We start from the raw sequence: 22,213 nt of genomic DNA on the forward strand, positions 1-22,213 counted from the left end.
TTGTTATGCTTTGCAGAACTTTCCTCACTGTTCTTTACTTTTTTTTTTTTTTTTTTTGCTTTTTAGGGCTGAATCAGAGCTACAGCTGCCAACCACAGCAACTCAGGATCCAAGCCACGTCTGCAACCTATACCACAGCTCATGGCAATGATGGATCCTTAACCCGCTGATCAAAGCCAGGGATAGAACCTGCATCCTCATGGATACTAGTTGGATTCATTTCTGCTGCACCATGATGGGAACTCCATTATTTACTTTTATAGTCAATACTTAAGTGGGATCATGATTCTGGGTAGATTCAGACTCTGAGAACCAAAGAAAAGTCAGGTAAAGAAATACATCTCATAAGTCTTATACACTTAGGGAAGTCAAGAGAAGAGATAGAAAAATAAAACAGATGTGAATTCGATGTGATTATATCATACCCTCCAAAAGGAAGAACACTTTTAAATTCATATTTTTTTTCCCTTGGAATCAGTTGCATCACTGAATTTTTTCAAATATGTAAAATATTGAGCAGCTCTTGCCCAAAAAGAATTACATGAAGCCCACACAGGGCTTTGAACATTCATTTGCATTTGAATGATGCAAATTGTAATTTGGTGTAATAAAGTCTATGTGACTGAGAGGGAGAAATTATATGAACAAACAGAATTCCATTCAAGTCCTAGTTCTAATCCCAACATGCTAACTTCAATATACATGTCCCATCAGAGGTGTGTTTCTATGAAATGAATAATATCCTTCCTAACCCTGCCACATCTGCCTGGCTTAATAGGATCAACTTATTGGTTATTACAGTCATTTTTATTGAATGGATTCTCAAGGATTCCCCATGAACAGTATAGTTTCTGAGTCTTCTTTGGTACAACAGATACAACCTTATGGTGCTACATTAAGAGTGATTCTTTCTAAGATATGTTCAGGTTCTGATGTGGAATTAGCATGGTAACAAATCTGTTTTATGAAAGATTATATCTTTGCTGGAAAAACAATATTAATCATTTGACTATCAGACCACAAACTGCTATAAGCATACTTCCTTATTTTCAAATACAAAGAGGATAACAATGTAAGAAAAGTTGTCCGCTCTTTCTGCAAAATGGCTAATTCATGTAATTTCTAAGCCTGAATATTACACTGTTGGGTAAGGGAGACTAACGTGTAACCATTTGAGAAGAACATGAAGGGAAAAGGCCATTTCTCATCGCTGTGTGTGTGTTTGCTTTGTCACTATAGCACTGTGCTGTCCCCTTAAAGCTGAGCTTAGATTTTGCAAAACAGTTTCCTAAAAAGTATGACTTTTTTAGATTTTTTTACAGACTCATAGACTTCAGAGAATCTTAGAAGTTGTCTGTGATCCCACGCTGCCTTCTCCAATCAGGACTGACTTCTTCACTGATGGGCAGTTAGACTGATGGGCAGGTAGCTAAGGACGCTCCAAGGTAGTTACATTCTGTGTTGAGCATTTCTATTCTTTGAGAGTGCCTCCATGAGCAAAAGCAGAATTGACTTCCATAAAGTTCTTCAGTGCCCTCAGGAAGGGCAACACAGACTGAACCTAGCCCTTCTTTTAAAAGACTGAAAGGCACACCAGCCCTCTCTAAGAAAGGATCTGTTCTTCCTAGAGCCAAACACGGCCGTTCATCCAAGCATTCCACGAGTGATGGTGAGCAGTCTCAGGCATCCTTGTCTCCTTTCTCTGACACTTCTTTACAACCTTCTCTGCTTCTACTCCCCCCACCCCCACTTTCATGTTTGGGTTGCCTCGTTTTCCTTTCCCTTGTCTTCTCAAACTACACCCTCCCAAGTGTCACATGGATGAAGACCACCAATTCTGAATCTCCGACGCAGATTTCGCTTTTGAGCTCAGCTCCTAACTGAACCACACGAATGTATCAAAGGCAAGTCAATCCCAAAATGTGGCGGCAGCATCTTTCCTCAGCATTCTCTACCTCTATCAATGCTATTTATCATCATCCAAGGAAGACATTCTGAGTCACAATAAATCCTCTCTCCCCCTCAATAAATGTCCCTTCCAATAAATGCACCTCCTAGAACCTGAACTCTGTTTCCTCTTCTCCATCCCCTCCTACACCCCCGCAATCCTGCTTCCAGTCACACCTTACTGCCCTCATGGTGGCCAGTGAACTGCCCAAAACACAAGCATGTGCTTGTCACGTCCATTCTAAGAATTACAAAAAAAGAAACTGGATCTAACAACACCCCGTTTCACATCATGCAAAAGCAACCCTTACTGGCCCTGTTCTGTAAACAAAAACTATTCAAATAAATCTTATTCTTTTTTAGAAAAAGTTTGATTTAAACAAAAGAAACAGAAAAGAAGAATTGCAGCTTTGGAAAACATTTCCACACAACTCACCAGTTCTCAGCTGTGATTTGACAATAAACATATGGGAGGAAATTACAGTACACGACAAAGATTTAAGAGCCCCATAAAAATACCTGTATATTTAAATAAGACATTTTCCAGACTCTTGTAACTGGGTAGAATCAAAGGACATGTTGTGAGAGTCTTTCAGTTTTGAAGAAAGAAGTTAATCTTCTATCTCCCCCATTATTAATAACTCCACAGAACTTTTACACTTTTCTACACACACAGATTATAGGAGGTTCCTGATAGAGTCCTCTAGTGGGGATAAATGCACAGAGGGAGAGGAATTTGAAAGGATTATGATTCAGTAGCAGAAACAAAATTTTTTACATTTTTTTTTCATGAGGCAGGTTAACTTCTATATCATATGAATTGTCTCTGTCACAAATAGTGTAACACTAGAAATGAAAATGGATTCTGTTAGTCCTCAGTCACTTTTATGGAAAAGAGCAGAGTGATTTAATTACATATTCTCAGGATCCTAAAATTGACTCCCCCTTTCTTGGCTCTTACAATTTTCAATAAATACACAACTTTGGACTTTCTTGACAAGTTCCCAAGCAAAATATTTCGGATTTGTTCATTTGTCTAAATTTACTTAGAAAACATATTTAAAGGATGATGATAGAATGGACCCATCCAGATGAGTAGGCTGTCTTAAGTTATTAAATTTACTTACTTCTTTTTGACAAAATTCACAGTGCAGTCTCATTTGCAGTGGAGTAAAATTAAGGGAAAAGTTCTCTTTTCATATTATTTTTTTAATTGAAGTATAGTTGATTTACAATTTGCATTAGTTTTTTTATTATTACTCTTTTGACCTTGAAGAGTAATGAACTGTGAAAAAAATAAAACACTAAATCATTAACAATAAATAATTCCAGTTAGGTCCCAGGCCTGAAGTCTGACTTTTCTCATCTCAAAAGAACTGACATAAACTCTAGAAATAAAACTGGTTTTCTTGCATGTTTATAAGTGTTTATGTAAGTGTGAAACAATGAATTTTCTTCCTCGTTTCCTTCAAAAACAGAAATATTTTGGTTTAGATTTTCATTTTTCATTTCCTTCCATGCTTTGGAATCTTTTTAAGACACTGATGCAAATCTGCAAAGCCATAGCTAGGTGTGGTCAGCAGCCTCTGAATAAGTTTATCCTTACGTGGTGGAGGTTTAAAAAAAAAAAAAACTTTTTAAAGGAGTTCCCATTGCAGCTCAGTGGTAATTAACCTGACTAGTATCCATGAGGCTGTGAGTTCAATCCCTGGCTTCCCTCAGTGGGTTAAGGATCCAGCGTTGCTGTGAGCTGCGGTGTAAGTCACAGACATGGCTCAGATCTGGCGTTGCTGTGGCTGTTGTGTAAGCCAGTAGCTGTAGCTCAGATTCGATTCCTAGCCTGGGAACTTCCATATGCTGCAGGTGTGGCCCCTCCCCCCCAAAAAAAATTTTTTTAATGAGTCTATTAATGAGTATTATTTGAGTTGACCTAAACAGTTCTGTGGAAAATGAAACAGAACACACATTTTGGTGGTCATATCATAAGCTCTTCGCCCTCCCGAGGGACTTGTGAGGGTGGATATGTTCATGATCAAATCACCGCCGTGTTTGTCTACCCGTGCCAGATGCTTTCAGTCACATTTATATAGGAAAGTGAGATTTGATTCTGTTTCAAAGAAGGAAGAATAATTGCAGTAGTTTTTGTCACTACAAAATGATTTTTTTTAATCTTCTCCAGAAACTCAGAGACTATTTCAGATGTAACAGAAAACTTGAAAAAAAAGCATGGGATGTGAAAGGACAGGAAAGACATCCTTGAGCGTGATGCTTGAACAACGTCAATCCCCCACCTAAATGCAACAAAAGATGAGGACAATCTCTCTCTAGAGTGGGTAAAAAAATAAATAAAACCTGTGAGTGTAAAACAAGAGCACTCTGAGAAAATGTGTTAACAGAGTATTAACCTCTGAAATGCTAATAAGATAGGGAGGAACTGACAAAGAAATTAGACTTCATTTTTCCATGCAGAGCCAAAGAGATAATTGTGTATCACTAGCCAAAAATTTTATACATGTTGCCATATGTGAAAATCTATATACATTTTGCCCTGTTGTTGTTTTTTTTTAATTCATGTAGAACAGGAACATTTTTAAACCCCTCAAAATAGCACTAGTTGCGGATATTTAATTTAACTTTAACCTTTTAACGGGACCCATAACTCATTGATTAAGGATTCATCTCCATATTTCAGCTCTTGGTTTAAGGCTCCTTGTACCACATATGTCAATCTAGGGCTATCTAGAGCATTAACGTAAAATGTCAAAAGCGTAATTCTTCTTTACAGCAGAAGAAGAATTATAAAAATTAGATCTTTCAATTACAAATGACATTTACCACTCTAATCAAGGTTAGCCTTACATGTGGTTGGGGTCAGAGGTTGAATGAGAATGGCTCTCCACTCCTAAATAACTCTAGCACAGATCTACCACTGAGGCTTTGCTTCCATCTTTAGTAAATAGTCCTATTATCTTGGTTCTGAGTCATAACAACCACAATCATGGCTATATTTCATTGTGGATTTTCTATGTACCAAATACTGTGCTCTGTTGACATAAAGGAGCCCTTAAGTATGGACACTAATGTCACACCCCATGTATTTGAACCCTAGCTCTTGGGAAAATTACCTAACCTTGATGAACTTCTGTTTTCTCAAATGCAAAATAGGCTTGATAGTCTCTATATTATAAGGTGGCCGTGAAAATGATAAGAAAGAAAAATTAAGCAATTTTCCTAAGACCACACACAGCTAGGAAGTGGAAGAACCAGATTCCAACCTAGTTCTTCTAATTTCAAATTCCCTTAACTTTCCACTATATGACACCACCTCAGAGGGTGCCCAGGATGATATGCAGACAAAAGGTACCAAAGAGGAGCAAGACACAAACACACACACGTTTATACTCTCAGAAGGAGACACAGACTTCTGGGGTCCAGGGATAATTTAAAGAAGACAGATTCTGTCTGACTCTCAAAATCTTAGGAAATCATATTGGCAACCTGTTCAGCTAGATGTCATGGGAGCTGACAAGGACTTTCCAACCAACAGTACTCAATACACCATAGAACTCAAAAAAATAACAACAAAAACAAAACAAAATTATTGAGTAAAAAAAAAAATGAGTCAATTAATGAATTTTGAAAAACTCTTCTCCTAATAAAATATCTTGGAGTCTACTACCAGCTTCCGCACCTTTCGAAGACCTCAAATATTTACATTTTATAACAGAAGATGAAGATACATCAGGAAAGTTGGGATGAACCATGCTGCCCTTTGGTTGTAAGCTCAACTAGGGCAGGAAGACCAGCAATTTTAGTGACCACTCTACTCATACCCCCTGGCATGTGCTGGGTTAACTCTTAGCGAGTGTTTCTTGAATTGAATTCAATCCAATAGCTACTTTGATCTTCATCCATAATGCAAAGATAATTGACCCTCCTTTGCTCTCGAACTCTTATTTAACATCTAGGAATACCATTTCTCATGCATTTGGATCCCACCCACATTAAACATCTGCAAGCCATGCACATCAGATATATTGGCTCGAGGGAAATGGAAACACTCCACATCAAAAGGGATGTGCATTATTTTAAATGATTCCGTTTAATATAAAAGATAATTCATGTTGGTAGAGGGATGCAATGTTACATGATACTGACCTGGATTTTTTTTTTTTTTTTGTCTTTTTAGGGCCACACCTGGAGGTTCCCAGGCTAGGGGTCAAATCAGAGCTGTAGCTGCCAACCTACGCTACAGCCATAGCAATGCAGGATCCAAGCCACATCTGTGACCTACACCACAGCTCCCAGCAATACCGGATCCTTAACCCAGTGAGCAAAGCCAGGGATCAAACCTGCCTCCTCATGGATACTAGTCAGATTCATTTCTGCTGAGCCATGGTGGGAAATCCCTGACCTGGATTTTAATGTAGACATTCCTCCTTCTTCATGGAATCCAGAAAGTCTCACATTGGTTTACATCTGAAGAATATGTGGTCCAAAAGAGCAAGTTAGGAGCTACAATCTTGTAAAACCAAGTCTCAAAGCCACACACCAATGCTTTGAATCTTTGCTGTCACCCTGCAGGCTGCCTACCACAGCTTTCCTCCAAAAAATCAAGTTTAGGAAGCTGAAATAACATTGTTCATATAATTGCAACTATATTTCTGTAAAGCTATTGGAAATGCATGTCAAATACCTTTAAAATATGTCTATCCTTTCACTGAATAATTCCTTTTCTCAGAATCTATCCCAAAGAAACAGTCGCAAATGCAAGGAAACGTGTATATCATTTTTACATATTATATATTATTTATTTTTCCTCTTACTATTATAAGAGGAAAAAAGTTTGATTTTTTATAAATAAGTAAATTTTTATAAATAAAAGATCCAGAATAACAAAATGGTCAATTAAACTCAGGTATGTTCATTGATACCAAGATTCACTTTTTTCCACATTTTAATATCTGTGAAATTGGAATGTGTCTTATAGTAGCCGGCATCTTATTATTCAGCCACACAGTAGGCACAAAGTGGCTGTTATTGCCAGGCATGCATCACTTTGGTCACAGATGTTCATCTTGTCATTACCTCAATGGAATGATGTACATTGCTGGTACCACACATGTCGATTTCACTACTATTTAAAATGTCCTCAAAAGTAACACTGTGATTCAGTATTGAGATGAAAAGTTATTGTGTACACAAAAAGACATATAAACAGAGCTACAGCAGGTAAATTTTATATTGCTGAGGCAAACATTCATCATAGGAGGGATAATCATGAGCCTATATTTTGTTCCATAACAAAAAATTCTGTAAATGTGTTTTATGGAACCTATAGGAAATAGACGAAACGGTGCTACATTTTGCTTTTCTGAACAATATGCAAAAGAAGCATCTCCTACATGCTAAGTAATGCACCTCAAGACAAGAGAGTTGCCAAATGCTTAGAATAGATGAAAGAAATGTCAAAGCATCAAAAGGCTGGTGTAAGCAACAAATGTGTTTCAGGGGATCGTTAACACTTTTGTGTCATCATTTAATTGGAAAGATTTTTTTCCTTTCATAGTTGTATGTAAAATAATGTGTCCTTCAATCAACGGCATCTTAAAATCACATTTAAACAAAGAGTTTCGGGAGTGCCCGTCGTGGTGCAGTGGTTAACGAATCCGACTAGGAACCATGAGGTTGCAGGTTCGATCCCTGACCTCGCTCAGTGGGTTAGGGATCTAGCGTTGCCGTGAGCTGTGGTGTAGATCGCAGACACAGCTCGGATCCTGCATTGCTGGCTCCGGTGTAAGCCAGCGGCTACAGCTCCAGTTAGACCCCTAGGCTGGGAACTTCTGCATGCCACAAGTGCGGCCCTAGAAAAGACAAAAATAAAATAAAGAGTTTCTGGAGACATAGAGAAAACTTTGGGCTTAAATAGAGATATAAAAGAATACAAAATTGCAAATTACAACTATGTAAGATAATTTTAAAATAGTGTGGGAAAAGTGAAAGCAAATACATCAAAATGTTAAGTCTGCAGAATGAGATTATGATTAATCTTTATCTTCTTCCTTTTTATGTTTCCCAAATTGTTACCAAAAGAATGTGTTTTTAAATTAGTTTAAGATAATATTTAGAATATTAAAAACAAAGATGGAAACTCACCCTCCAGGTACTCATCAACTCCTTTATAACATATTGTTATAATTTATCTAAGCTTCTGTGAATCTGTTTATATTATATCCTTCCTATTCTGTAAGGCTAATTCTATATACTCAGTGAGATACATTCTATAGATTCACAAGCTTCAAGTTTGACCTCCTGCCTGGTGTTGCTAGGCTGGGCTCATGCATGTCAATCCAATCTCTATTCTTCACACTTTCACAATGTTCAGTCAAACCTTCCTGGCTTTTGCTATTCTAACCACAAATGCTAATTTATTAAGTTTTTCTAAATACTGAAGTTCTTTCAGAAAAATTAAAGACCTTTCCAACTCATCTTTCTTGGTCCTTATAATTATTCTGAGATCACCACGCTAGACTATTCTGATATCAGGTCTATAGCCTAGCAAGTGCATTTCCAAGTTATTTATCCAGTTTGGCATCTTTTGGTCTCTTTCCTATATGACAGAAACTAAGATGAACAAAAGAGGAAACACCTCTTTTCTTGGATATATTAGCAATCAAAGGGGCTTCTGGCTGGCATAGTTTGCAGCCATGGACTTTTGGATAGGAATTTAATATCATACACTAGAATTTCTGAGTTCACTAAGATGAATGAGGAGTTCCCATCGTGGCTCAGTGGTTAACAAATCTGACTAGGAACCAGAGGTTGCAGGTTCTATCCCTGGCCTTGCTCAGTGGGTTAAGGATCCGGCATTGCCGTGAGCTGTGATGTAGGTCACAGACTCAGCTCGAACCCTGCGTTGCTATGGCTCTGGCGTAGGCCGGCAGCTACAGCTCCAATTGGACCCTAGTCTGGGAACCTCCATATGCCGTGGGTACGGCCCTAGAAAAGGCAAAAAGACAAAAGAAAAAAAAGAAGATGAATGATGAGAACATAAGGTGAAGATGGAACAGAAATAAGGAGATCCAGAGCTTAAATTAAATCTCAAACCAGGGGACCCTAAATAAGCTGGATTCATCCTGGGCATTGTCCCCAAAGCCCATCTTTTTCTCTGCCCTGGGTCTTTTTAAATTTTACTGCATTTACAAAATCCATCTGTTACTTCTCTGGTCTCTCTCCTTCTCCTACAGATCAAACACATTTTGCCCAACTGCCACAGGCAGCCCTGGATTACAAATAAGAAGCAGGCTAAACCCCAGTTTCTTGTTTGGGCTCTTCATCAGTCAACGCTGCCAAAAGACTTCCACCAAAGCAGCATCTCCATTTGTCTTTGCAGTTCACAAGGTCCCAGCCTTCATGCCTCATGCCCACACAAGCTTCTGTCACTTATGGACTCTGTGAGTGGCCGTCCTGAAGATGTGATGAGGCTATGAGAGCAATCAATCCCACAAGAGAGGGTCAATGTGCGCCAAACTAAGCTCTTCCCTGGCACCATCAGTCAGACACGTCCTGAATAGAAGCTTTATTTTCACTTCAGTCCCCCCACAAGTAAATTTATATGCTGGTATAATTATAAAATCATTTAAGCATTTAACCTGCAGCTCATAAGCATGTTCAACACCCTATTGGTGCCCCATCCTACGCCTAACTAGTTGAAATAATAAATAAATAAAATCTGGCTTGATGTTACTAGCTAACAACTAATAACAAATATCTGACTTGGTCTGAGATTGAAGTTCAAGACTTACTTTGCTGGAGCTAGTCTTTTCCCAGACTTAGGCACAGAGGTATGATGGGGAAAGATGGGAGGCAGAAATGCCGTGGCAATACAGCGCTTACTTCAAATCAGAGATACAACACATCAACTCAGCGCAAACTTGAGCAACACCCAGAGCACAAATTTGAGGGAGGTGGGGGAAGGGTCTGCTAGAAATGTCTTGTCACTGTCACGTTAAGACTTACCAGACTTTGTAAAGTCAGAATCTTCCCAAAATAGTAAAAATAAGGATACATCTCATTGCTCTGTCATGTGTGAGATGTTCATTAGCATTTCATGCATGCAGGCAGAAAATTGCTGGAGAAGGGAAGAAATCACATTCTGAGCTTATCCCCCACCAAGAGCTGCAAATTTGGCATTTCTGCACAGGAGGAAACCATACCCTGCTGGCAACAGACTCATCATCAACCCGACCCGCAATGAAAACACAAAACAAGCAAAATACCCTGCATCTGTATTGCTCTCAGTACCCTGTGAGTATATATCAGTCTTAGGAACATATCTTGGAATCATTACACAAACTCTTTCCACCACAAATACTGTGCTCCCTATCTGAATTCTGCTCAATTCATTAGGACAGAGGTACAATTAGCTTCCTAATGATCAGCATACTAGGGATTTGAGGAAACAGGGATTCTAATGGAAGAGTAATGAGCAGTGACAGGGTCTAAAAGCCGAGTGTCCTAAGGGGGAAAAAGTGAGCTGGATAATAGGTGCTTGAATTCTGAAGAGTCAGTTTTGTGTGTAGGCACTTCCAAGATGAGGGTTTTATCTCATGGTGGCCTGGAGTGACAAGTGTATGGCCTAAATAGTGCTTTACATTAAAGATGCATGCTGATGGGAAGGACAAAATAAGAAACTATTACATTACATTGTCTTCAGTGTGTCTTTGAACTGACTGTCTGTCACCTGCCTCTAAACACCCTCATGTTGCTGCTTGCAAAGGACTGACAGCTTTCAACTGCCTCTGTCACCCTTCCCTCCATGCTGACACCTCAGATCCTAGCCCCAAATCTTAGCATCCCTTTCTTTTAATTCTCTACTAGGATTTATTCCAATCATTCTAAATCACTTAAAATAAAAATCAAAAAGAAAGACCTGAGAATATTAGCCATTTACAAACCATATTTTTGCAGAACATTCAATGCCATGGGAAAGTGCTCATCATATAATATTAAATGAAAAACCTGGATACAAAATTGCATAGGCACTATGATCTGATCTGACTATATATAGGTCTGTATGTGTGATTCCAAGATATTATTCTTGTTCATTTCTTGAAAAGGTGGTTAAGAGTAATTTTTATTTTCTTGTTTATGCTTTCAAAAATTTACAAAATTGAGCATGTATTATTTTTTATAAGCAGAAAAAAATAATCATTTTAAACTGCTACACAGAAGTAAGATAGTCCTCAGTTTAAACCTGCATGTTATTATTTATTTACACCACGTTCTACTCCACGAATTTCATGTCCTATCATCTGGATGCTGCTTATCTCACATGGTTCATCTTTGTTTCTGGCTTTCAGGATGCAAACGAAGCAAGCAGGCTGATTTCTGGGTGCCTCCTCAGCTCGTCAAGTGTCAGGAAGCAAAAGGAGCCAGAAGGACTGGCTCCTGGTCCCCATCCTGCCCCTAAGAGTAATCAGAGACCTTGGAAATCCCCAAGCATCCTGGGCCAAACTCTCCCCATATATGAACCGCAAGGTTGGGCTGGATAATCCCAAAGGCTCACCTCACCCAAAACTTCTCCTTTTCATGAGCTGCTAGATCCAACTGCAGCAAGAAGCTGTCATCACCACAAATGTGAGGTTACTGCACAGTTCCATTCACAAAGCAAAGGATTCTCAGCTGGAAGTGGTAAAAGCCAAGCATCCTAAATATGCCAGAGATCCAACTTGCTGTTTTATCTCAGAGCAGGTCTCTCGGGCAAAATCTTCATTGTTGATGTAAATATAGCCCAAATATCGACAGTATTGGGGGGGAAGAGGACTCAGAAAAGAGAGGGGCAAGAAGGCCTTTGAGAAACATTAAATTATATGCGGTCCCAAACATAAATAAGGAGTTAGCTCTTTAACCGACAGTTAAGTTTCATAGTCTGAATTCACCTGGATCTTCGGGTGACTCAAGTATAAACACCTGGGATGATTACCTTAATCTGATCTCAACAATTAGCTGTAGAAAATATAACCCTTAAGGATAGAATTATTGACATTCTAAAGTTAAATTCTTAAAATTATACGAGCGAAACATAAATTCACTATCAAATAAAATTCAAACCATACAGATGTACATACAGTAAAAACAGGAGATTCTCCTTCAAGTTTCACCTTCTGCCCACCCACCCCGCTACCAACAGGCACCTGTTTTAGACCCTTTTTGTTTTAAATGTACGCATCTTCACCTGGTTCCTATCCATTCCTCCCAAAGCTCTACAAGAATATCTATAAATATCATAAGTCTTTGTTCTGTCAAATTTAATCATAAACTTGACAAATTTCTTCTAAACTGGAACAGTTGCTTTTGAAGAAAAAGTCCATTATGTATAGCTTCCAGAATTGATGCTGACCATTATTCTCCATCCCTGCTAATCTTGTTATCTTTAAAATAATAAGCATATGAACATGAATAGTAAAGGAAGAAATGTTACTAGGACAGCAAGAATAGCACAGAAGCCTCTGTGTGCAGCTTTCGGCCCCTCAAACACAGGCATGTGCCAATCTTTATTAGCTCAGGCTCTTAACTGAGCTCAGCAGATGCCTCAGTTTAGTGCCCATTTGGAAACCCATCCCACCTGTGGGTTCTGCTAGGAAACAGCATCACAATCCTTCCTTCTGTATTCCCGGGCAGAGCTGTGGGTTCAAGAGGAAGGACCAAGTACTTTGCTGATACCTGATCCAGAGATGGTGCTTTGAGAACAGTCCCTAAGGTTTCTTTTTTTTTTTTTTTTGTCTTTTTGCCATTTCTTGGGCTGCTCCCGTGGCATATGGAGGTTCCCAGGCTAGGGGTCTCATTGGAGCTGTAGCCACCAGCCTACGCCAGAGCCACAGCACCGCAGGATCCGAGCCACGTCTGCGACCTACACCACAGCTCACTGAGCAAGGCCAGGGATCAAACCCACAACCCCATGGTTCCTAGTTGGATTCCTTAACCACTGAGCCACGACGAGAACTCCATGGTTTCATTCTTTAAATGCCAACATAGACAATTTATTACTGGCAAAACCAATTCTGTGCAGAGATCACTCCAGTATAGAGCTCACTTAAGAGGGAAAAAAATAATTTAAGGAATTAAATAACAATTAACTAGATGGCTCAGCCCCCCCCCCATTATTACATTGGCCTCAATGGGAAAGATGCTTTTTGTTAAAGTAACCAATAAAAACTATCATTTATTGAGTGCTTCCTATTTTGAGCATCTTACGTAAGTTAAGAAATTTAATTTCACAACAAACGTAGAGGAAGGTACTGTATCATTCCTATTTTAAAGATGAGGAAACCAAAGAACAGGTTGCTGGTCAGCTTCATTTTGACAGCTTCATCTTAACTCTCCCTCCAAGTAGTGAAATGGCTGTGGTAGTGTCAGCCTTTACATCTCCTTCCCATGCCATTCAGAGAAAAAGAAGCTTCCTTCTGGACTCCACATGCTCATTGGCCTAGCTGAGTTATATGCTCTTCCCTTCATGTACAGTGAGACTGAGATATGCAGATTAGACTAAGCCAATCAGAGCCATCAGATTATATACATGGAGGTATAAGCAGGATCAGTGTCATCTAAAATTCCTGGGTGGGTACCTGAGAGGTGAACACCAAGTATGCCTACTACAGTACTCATAAGCCAGAAAAGAAAAGAAAGTTTGTCCAACAGTAAAATTTTAATCACAGTCCAGCTTGAAACTCTTAATTCCTATTGGCACTATTTGTTCTGGAAAAATATGTCCTCCATGCAGTTACTTTTTTTTAAAAGCCAAATTTTTATTCCATCTCCTCTTCCTCAGAACCAATTTTCTCCTCAGGGCAATAAGTTTACAATACATATTGGGCACTCTCAGAAATATATGTGATAATGGCTTTTATTAGGAAATGTGATACTGCAGAACGAGGACTATCATATACTATGTGAATAGAGAGAAAAATCAAGATTTCAAATGAGAAGAATCTTTCTACCCAGTCATCTTAAGATGTGTTATTTTTACCCCTGGGTTATGAACTTAGTGCTCTGCTTACAAGCCAAACACACAAGTGAAATCGAGAACTGTGTGAGTCCTTAAGAACTTCTCAGAATTTTTCCTCTGCTTTTATTCTAAACAGATAATTAGCTATCCAATCTAAATGATGCCCTCAAATGAAGATGCCACTGGTTTCTTTGGGAACACACTGCAAATTTCAATGAGCTTCACTACCAGCATGATGCCTATATTGAAACTAACATTAAACTCAAGCGGATCCAATAAATGTTTGTAAAACATAGGCTGCCTACTATGTGACCATCTTGATCATGCCTGAGTCTCAACAGAAAACATCCTCTACAGTAACTTTCATGACCACAGTTGGTTGTACACAAACAGATCAACACACATGTATTTGAGCATCTGTGCTAGGAAGAGAAGATGCAGACAAGGGTAAATGTTATTCCCAACCTTACCTCTCCAGGATACATGGTTGAATTCCATTTTCCTTGTTCGTCATCGTTTCCATGACTTTTCTCTGGACCTTCAGTTAGTTTTCCACAGCTATGATAAATTGATGTCTCACCATTGAACTCCACAAATAGAAACAACCAATGCATTCTAGAAAAAAAAAATAAGTGGCTTATTTTGGGAAGTTCAATCTCCACCACAATGCTTTTACATTAAGTTGTGCTTAAATGTAAAAGAAAAATAAATATAAAACAGAAAGGTTAAGCATAGCATATATTACCTAATAATCCAGGGAGAAACACCTCATATCACTGTTACTAGGGATGACTAATCCGGTAAATCCTTTAGCTAACACCAGCTGTCTGTAATTGAAACAGACCGGCAACCATTCCCAGCCTACAACGTACATACATGCTGCTAAGGAGGACTAATTCTATCAAGGCCTGAGTAGCCCCAAATTTCCTTCAGTTCTGCTCCTAAAGAAGTTTCAAAGTCATTTTAGTCTTCCCCAATGTGACTTAAAGCTCTGGAGCAGGCATACGAAGGGGTGATTGAGGTCTGCTACTTTAAGGCAAGAATTCCTCTATAACCATGGTTATCCATGGATCCAGCAATGGGAAGCTGAGCAGGGCTGCTCCAATGACCCTTGTCAAGTTCCAACTATTGGGAAGCCATTTCTTATACTAAGTCAAAGTCAAGTACTTACACCCCTCCTCTCTGCCATTCCCATCAAAACATGTCTAATCCCTCTTCCAATGACAAGCCTTTAAATAAAGGAAGACAGCTATCATGTTCCCATCTTAGTCATAGCTTCTCTGTCTTCTTCATAGAACAGCTTGCATATATTTTGCATCATCTTTCTCCCTGTCACTTTGGTTAAGCGAGTTAAGTAATAAAAACAAATCTAGATGGTTGGAAAAGCATATCTGCTTCCTTTTCTACCATATTGCTTTTGTTAATGGCTTTTATAGTCATTTCGTAGCTACTCAGAATAATTCAATAAGTGAGCCAGTATACATCCTAATAAGCATTTACCCTGAGAATGTCCATTTTGTCTTGAGTCAACATTCATACTGCTCTGTGTCTGTTTAAATGATAGCCTCCTGATTTCTTCCACCTTTGAGTCTCTCTGCACTCAGTCTTCACCATTCATTCATTCTTGCCCAGTAGATTAAGGTCAGGTAGCAAATGCCTCTATTCTACATCATCTAATTGATCATGCTGGTGTGACATTTCAATCTCTGCTTCATCTGGAGAAGCGGCCTCGTGTTAGATGGTAATGCTGTGGAGGAAAAAACAGAAAGAGAAAAAGCCTATTAACCTTCAGAAAAGGAGAGTACAATTTGTGCTTCTCAACACCTGATTATTTTCTAAGCACTAAAACTTTCCATTTATTAAGCCCTAGGTGGGTAAGTGATGCTTTTACAGAGAACAGGAGATACCATTTTGTAGCAATTTTGTGGCAATCACACAAACTGGGAGAGACTGAAGGAATGACCAAGTAGGAATACCACAGATCTGAGTTCCAAACACTAGCTCCTCTGTCTGCTCAGTTACATTGTTGTTTAGAAAGCTCTAATCTGGAACTCCAAAAGTTAGAATTCAGACCTCATCTGAAAGACTTGGCTTATAATCGCTGGTCAGACCAAAGTATTCCATATAGACCCAGCCTCTACTGTGTACAGTAAACTCAGTTATCCTTCAAGATACCCTGTCAAGACCCAGAAAGATGGCTCCATTTTACAGATGAGGTCAACTGAGGCTTGGAGATTTATGACTGGCCAAAGCTCACATAAGTGCCAGAGGGAGTTAAAGTAGGAAATCAATCCTTAGTTCAGGATACCACACTAAAGTGTTCATTGCGGCAGTCTTCGCTGCTTAGTGTAGCCCCTCCTCTTTGAGACCTAACATTACAAAATTAGCCTTTGCTTTTACTTGCTCTAGATTTTAGACAAGTGACACAAACAAAAGTCAGAGGAGAAGAAGGATCCTAAAAAGACGGCAAACGTGTGTCCTGAAGGATACCTCCCCAGGATGCCGCCCTGCAGCCCACCCTAATCTTGAGTTCAGTGATGACAACCATCATATTCTCTGATTATGCACGAACACTGCAAGGTGGTCTTAGTGTCTGGTGTAGCCACCCCTCCTTCTGTTCCTTGCTGCAGAAACCTGACTCCAGACACCTATTTCCAGCAAATCTACAGGAGCTTGCAAAATATTGGGTCTCAAGACAGTAGAACCAAATTTTCAACTCTTTCTGGGTTAAGGTCTGAAAACCTATTTTTTTTTAAATGTTCTAATGTGGGGAGAACATACATTTTTCTTTATTATTTTCTGAGATCATTGGGAAGTTTCCCACTGAAACTTTTTTAGAAAAGAAAAAAGAAAAAAATTCTCGGGGGGGGGGTGCAATTTTCCAGATATTTCTGAACCTTCACACCACTTTGGGATTAATCATATGAATATCGTGAATCTTTTTTAGGTAACAGTGCAGAACAATTTTCTAATCTCTGCTTTGCCATTTTCTTTATAATTGTGGGCTAGTGACATATGTTCCTTCATCTGTAAAATGGTGATAATATTAGCCTACTCCAGGGAAATTTTGTAAGAATAATAGAAGAAAAACCTTTAAGTTCAGCTATAGCAACCACCCCCATGGAAGAAGTTTTCTAAGGGATTTGTGAGGAGTGGGAGGGAGCATAGAGGGAGTGCTCCCTAAGGTATAGCATCCCACCTCCTCTTTCTCTAGTACAGTCTCCTTTATAATCCATTTCTTCTTCTTGTCCAACTGTTTCTCCATCAGGCCTTCTACAGGTCCCACGTAACTACTATCCTCATGTTAAGAACACTTGCTTAAGGTTTTGTTTGAGATTTCCTCATTTCTACATATGCATAGCTGCTTTCAGGACTATATAAAATACGTTAATGCCATGAAGAAAGACTCATATTCAGGAAATTGTAGTAATGTGGAACCTGTTGACTTTTCACCTGGGAGACCAAATACATTACCATCCACTTCCTGTTTTAGGTTTAAAAGGGTTGACAAGCTCGTATAACCCCACATCAATCAGACAAAAGCTGGTCTCCAGGGTAAGCTATCCTGTCATTCTTTTTCTTTCTTTTTTTTTTAATTATAGTTTATTGACAACTTTGTGTCAATTTCTGCTGTACAACAAAGTAACCCAGTCATACATATTTACACACATTCTTTTTCTTCTCCTTCCTTTTATTTATTTACTTTGCTTTTTAGGGCCCCACCTGCAGCATATGGAATTTCCAGGCTAAGGAGTCAAATCAGAGTTATAGCTGCTGGCCTACACCACAGCCACAGCAATGCCAGATCCGAGCCATGTCTGCAAGCTACACCACAGCTCACAGCAATACCGGATCCTTAACCCACTGAGTAAGGCCAGGGATTGAACTCACATTCTTCATGGATACTAGCCGGATTCGTTCCCACTGCACCACAATGGGAACGCCAATTGTCATTCTTTATATGTCTGTCTTTTGTCCTTAGTTCCCTTTAAGGTCTTCTCTTTATCCTTGCTTGTAGTTTCACTATTTTATGTCTGGGTATCGATTTCTTTTCTTTGGCTTTGGTTTTGTTGCACATTTTCAGAGTACTCATGCCTTTTATTAGTTCTGGAAAATTCTCAGATGTAACTTCTTTGAAAATTACTCCCTCCAAATTCAACTTTTATAATACAGTTTTTGGGTGTTCTAATCCAAATATTTATTAGTCTTGTTTTTTATGGATAAGTCAGTTTAATTTTTCTTTCTGAGGTAGGAAGAAAGGTGTTGATCACAAAATGACACGCAAGGCACTTTTGCATGGCTGCCAATGCTCTATTTTTTTAACCAATGTTTAGTGATTGTTTTTTGTTCATTTGTTTTTCTTGGGGGGCGAAGGAGAAAAGGATAGCTTTATTGCTTTGCCAAGCAAAGGTGGGCTAATGCCTCCAAAAACTGTATGTCTGCACATTCTTTTTCTCATATTATCTTCCATCGTGTTCTATCACAAGAGAGTGGATAGAGTTCCCTGTGCTATACAGCAGGACCTTATTGCTTATCCATTCTAAATGGGATAGTTTGCATCTACTAACCCTCTTCTTACACAGTCAGCCTTGGAGGGAATAAAATAATACCCACCCCTGGAGAGCTAAGGAAAACAAAAGAAACTAACTTCAACTGAATACCATCATGGCAGAATTGTGAAAAAATAAAACCACAATTTTACTGGATTTAAAAGGAAATTGCACAGAGGAAAGCACATTTCTTTTGGTCTACCTAAATAAATAACTTCTGCTAGTAGTAAATGCCCACTCTCTTCTACTGAAAGCCCTTAGTTTGCAGAGAATGTAGATTAGGGCAATAGGTCAAGAAGCTAACAAAAAGTCAGGATGCAAAATATAACAACTTAGACTCTTTTTTTTAAATCACAGATGTCAGTGTTTTCAAAATGCTAGAATATCCTTTAGTAACCACTTCTTTAAAAAGAGACCTCTTAATTGTATTTGTCTATAAATTTAATGTGATAACCCTACTTTTTAAATAAAATTTTAGCAACTATATTAAATTTGATGAAGATGTTTATCCGTATGGATATAAATATTGCTAAATAACAACTAACTCCTTCTTCTAGAAACAAAGTCAAGACAAAAGATGTACTCATCAAGGGTAAAATCTAACTTTTAGTTTAGCTTCACAAGTCTTAAAAATGACCTCGACCTGGATTTCCTGTTGTGGCTCAGTGGTAGTGAACCCAACTAGAATCCATGAGGATGCAGGTTCAATCCTTGGCCTCACTCACTGGATTAAGGATCTGGCATTGCCATGAGTTATGGTGTTGGTCAGATGTGGCTCAGATCCAACATTGCTGTGGCTGCAGTGTAAGTCAGTGGCTATAGCTCCCATTGGATCCCTGGCCTGGGAACTTCCATATGCTGTAGATTCGGCCCTAAAAGGAAAAAAAAAGACTTAGACTAGATGATTCCATATTCATCCTCCTCTTCCTTTCCAACCACCTGCTTCAGCTCATGAGCCAGACCTCTCAGCACTAGAGACCCCTGTCCCAAATAGGTTAAGAGGCCAGTGGTCCAGTAATTTCAACCCCTCTCTCTGTGTGTTTCCATCCATCTTTTCAACATTATCAAATTAATGATCTGTTAATCCCCAAGTCACTTTTGAAGCACCCCCTAAATCAATAGATGTGCTTTTGATTCAGTACATTACCCTCATTCCATCTCTGCTAGACTCTAAAGAAGAAACCATTCCAATCAGGGAAAATTACCTCCAGAAGAGAATCATCATAGCCTTCAAAAATCTGCAACAAATCTGAAAAAAACTTTGATCATGAAGTATTAATTAAGCACTATCATTGCAAGACACCATTAAAAAGTGGCCAAAATCTATGTACATACATAAATACATATAAAAAATTGCAATCAAATGTAAATATATAAACTATTTTAGTAGATAGTCGTGTGCATCCAGGATTTGCATTTTATGTGAGAGATGCTGGGATGGAGGAAGCTGTTGAAATCATACTTTCCAGCTGCGGCTTCCTGACATGATTGCTCCTGGTCTGGAAACATCCCCAGCCCTTCAGAGCAGCCTTAAGTAACGACTTATTACCAAGCCCTGTTCTCAGCTTTCCAGTTGATTCGCTGAGCTCCTGGTCAATTTCCAAGGAGTTCCCTTCTTAAATTGCCACAAATCAGTTTCTGTTTCTACAACCCAAGGACTCTGACCATTACAGTTACTGATGAAATAAACTTTAAGAACACATATTAAATATATTATTTACATTCTGGGCAATTGGTATATATGGGTGGATGCATACTGTTGATCAGTGAATAAAGAGGATGCAGGGAACTTGAATTTCCAGGAGGGAAGGCTCCCATAAGCCCTCTCCAGGGGAATGACAGGAGCTGAGAAAACATCTTTTTCACACATGATATACACAAACACACACACACCCCCCTAGTGGTATATTCTGAAATTCATTAGTACTTTCAATGGAATATTAATTAAAATTGGCAACAGCGTTTTTCAGTGAGAATTTCAATAGTGGGGAATTTCAACCTCCCTGTGTTGAAAAATTTTATATTTTATAAAATTTATATTTTACGCAGCAGGCTTAAAGAACATTTCATCCAGGGAGTTCCCATCGTGGCGCAGTGGTTAACGAATCCGACTAGGAACCATGAGGTTGCGGGTTCGATCCCTGCCCTTGCTCAGTGGGTTAACGATCCGGCGTTGCCGTGAGCTGTGGTGTAGGTTGCAGACGCGGCTCGGATCCAGCGTTTCTGTGGCTCTGGTGTAGGCCGGTGGCTACAGCTTCGATTAGACCCCTAGCCTGGGTACCTCCATATGCTGTGGAAGTGGCCCAAAGGAATAGCAAAAAGACAAAAAAGAAAAAAAAAAAAAAGAACATTTCATCCAAACAATATATGTGTAGTTTATTTAACACAAATGGCTGAGGATATTTCATTGTTCACCCTTTGCGATCTTTTTAAATAGCTATTTACTATCCTGATTCCCCCGCATCAGCCAGCAAAGAGGGGATTTCCTCGCTTTGTGGATGCAGAGCATTAACTTAATGTTGCAGAATTTAAGGTCTTCTCTCTTATAAGCTTATAATATCCTTTCTCTCCCTGTGTTGTAAGTCTGATTTAATTATCTCCCAGAAATCAGTAAAGGAACTATTTTTGTATTTGCTTGCCCTTAATCCTTATTTGATTAAAGTACCACATGCTTAATTGGACTGGGTTTACCTCAACCTCCTCAATTCTAAATATCAAAGGCAACCATGGGACTGCAGGGGTGGGTTTAACAGGCTCCTTGGAGTCAACAGACTCTTCCCGGATAATCAGTAAATCAGCCTAACCCACAAAATGCCACTTTCTCTCCTTTGCACCACCCTGTCCTGCCAAGCCCCCTCGCCTCTCCTCTGAATATGGGTTCCCTTCCCTTTCACAATTCTAGCCAGTAAGGAAGGAAATTTATAGGAATGAGGAAGGTATGTGAAATCTATTATCTCCCATTTTAACAGGCTGGAATCTTTCTCAATCTTGTAGGTCTTTGAAAGACTTCAAGTACTATTTGGTGATTGAAGCCCTGTGATACTGAAAAGAAAGGCTCACTAAATTTCGGCGTTAGAAAAGGAAAGAGAAAAACATAGGCCCCTGACAACACGTATTTTTAAAGAAAATACAGGTATCACTGTGATGCTTTTACCAGTGAGTGATCTTTTAAGATGCTAGGAGAAATAGAGAAGGAAAGAGGAAGGGGGAAGAGAGAGAAGGAGTTGTCTTAGCTCCAAGAGGGAGCAATATTACACAGAAATCATTTTCCCAGCAGCAGACACTGCCAGGGTCTCCATGAACACAAGGCACACCTAGAACGTAGGAGAAGACATTTCGACATTACCCTAAGTGTTAGTTTCCTACAAGGCTGTCATAACAAAGCGTAACAGACCGAGTAGCTCACAAAAGAGGATATTTTCCTTTCACAGCCCTGGAGCCTAGAAGTCTGAAATCAGGGGGCTGGCAGTGCCGGTTCCTTCTGGAGTCTCTAAGGGAGAATCCGTTCCATGCCTCTCTCCTGGCTTCCGGTGCTTGCTGGCATTCCTTAGCGTTCCTTGGCTTGCCACTGCATCCCTCCAATCTGTGCCTCTGTTGTCAGATGGCACTCTCTTTGTGTGTCTCTGTGTCCCCAGGGACAAATTTGCCTCCTCTTGTAAGGAAACCCTTCATTGAGTTACGGCCCCGCCATAGTCCAGGATGACCTCGT

At 39.3% G+C, this 22,213-nt stretch overlaps 1 long non-coding RNA gene across 1 annotated transcript in view; it reads right to left on the minus strand.

The window, feature by feature from the left end:
• The window catches only part of LOC125113630 (uncharacterized), a 479,447-nt gene that overhangs the window by 304,143 nt on the left and 153,091 nt on the right, over positions 1-22,213 (minus strand). Inside the window, exons 3-4 of the long non-coding RNA XR_007131518.1 lie at positions 15,455-15,701; positions 14,425-14,569 (exon numbers count right to left, since the gene is read on the minus strand). This is a non-coding gene — a long non-coding RNA (uncharacterized LOC125113630). The remainder of the gene's footprint in view (positions 1-14,424; positions 14,570-15,454; positions 15,702-22,213) is intronic.

This window comes from Phacochoerus africanus, chromosome 13 (assembly GCF_016906955.1).
Source record: "Phacochoerus africanus isolate WHEZ1 chromosome 13, ROS_Pafr_v1, whole genome shotgun sequence".
Taxonomy (NCBI): Eukaryota; Metazoa; Chordata; class Mammalia; order Artiodactyla; family Suidae; genus Phacochoerus; species Phacochoerus africanus.